The sequence below is a fragment of the Vombatus ursinus genome, unplaced genomic scaffold, assembly GCF_900497805.2.
Source record: "Vombatus ursinus unplaced genomic scaffold, bare-nosed wombat genome assembly UNPS02014167.1, whole genome shotgun sequence".
Lineage (NCBI taxonomy): Eukaryota > Metazoa > Chordata > Mammalia > Diprotodontia > Vombatidae > Vombatus > Vombatus ursinus.
In genome coordinates, this window is record NW_020953945.1 from 1,340,072 (window position 1) to 1,340,378 (window position 307).

A 307-nucleotide genomic window follows, 5' to 3' on the forward strand; every position below is an offset into this window, starting at 1 on the left:
GGGTGACTTTGACTTTTTTTTCTGTGTGTGTGAAACTTTTGGGGATCGTTGGTTATTAATCTGTCCCAACTCAGGGCTGCGAACCACCTCACCCTCTTATTACCGTGAGCAAAGAAAAGGTCGATCGGATCATTGGTTAGAGAAAGGGATGGGACAGCGAGGACCTCCGGCTTCCTGATTTTCCACCCCGACCCATTCGGATCGCGGGCGGTGCCTCCTTGGGCGGGGGACGGGAGGGGTGTGTGTGCGTGTGCGTGTGCGTGTGTGTGTGTGTGTGTGTGTGTGTGTGTGTGTGTGTGTGTGTGTG